Here is an 811-nt window from a genome sequence, read left to right as displayed (position 1 = left end):
TGGGCCATCCTGATTATGCCTGCAAAAGGTTTTTTTCTCCTGCTGATAATAACTCACCTTAACTGCTCACTCTCGTTATAGTGTGTATGGCAACACCCATTTTTTCATGTTCTCTGTGTATATCTATATATCTTCCTACTGTATTTTCCACTGCATGCATTCGATAAAGTGGATTTTAGCCCACAAGCTTATGCTCAAATAAATGTGTTAGTTTCTAAGGTGCCACAAGTACTCCTCTTTCTTTTTGCAGATAAATTAATGGCGGTTAAGTCCATGAATGGCTATTAGGCAGGCTGGGTAAGGAATGGTATCCCTAGTCTCTGTTTGTCAGAGGGTGGAGATGGATGGTAGGAGAGAAATCACTTGAGCATTATCTGTTAGGTTCAGTCCCTCTGGGGCACCTGGCATTGGCCACTGTTGGCAGATAGGATATGGGGTTGGATGGACCTTTGGTCTGACCCAGTATGGCCATTCTTATGTTCTTATGAAGGGAGAGGCAGTTACCTATGACAGAGTTTCTGTAGTGTAGTGGTTCTCACGTTTGCCTAACACGCAAAAGGTCCCTGGTTCGAAACCAGGCAGAAACATGCTGGCTTGTTTTTCCCAGCTCCTACTGGCCTGTCCATGCTGTTGTAGGAGCAGCAGTGATTTCTATGCTCAAAAGGTCTGTTATACTTCCCCCGCTCCCACTTTTGTCTCCTCTCCCTCTCTGAATGCCTGTGAAGTGGTTTTCCCCTCCCGCGCCCTCCTGGAATGCTGGTGGGATGAATGGGCTGGTTGAAGAGCAGAAGAGCTCCCAGGTAGACAAGGT

The 811-nt window shown here is 46.4% G+C and overlaps 1 non-coding gene across 1 annotated transcript; it reads left to right on the top strand.

Annotated features, from left to right (window-relative positions):
• Positions 1-514: 514 nt before the first annotated feature.
• On the top strand, positions 515-587 carry TRNAV-AAC. The gene has a single exon. It is a non-coding gene; the product is annotated as a tRNA-Val (tRNA).
• The last annotated feature ends 224 nt before the right edge of the window (positions 588-811 follow it).

Source organism: Mauremys reevesii, linkage group 17 (genome assembly GCF_016161935.1).
Source record: "Mauremys reevesii isolate NIE-2019 linkage group 17, ASM1616193v1, whole genome shotgun sequence".
NCBI lineage: Eukaryota > Metazoa > Chordata > Testudines > Geoemydidae > Mauremys > Mauremys reevesii.
This window is presented reverse-complemented; position numbering and strand designations above follow the sequence as displayed.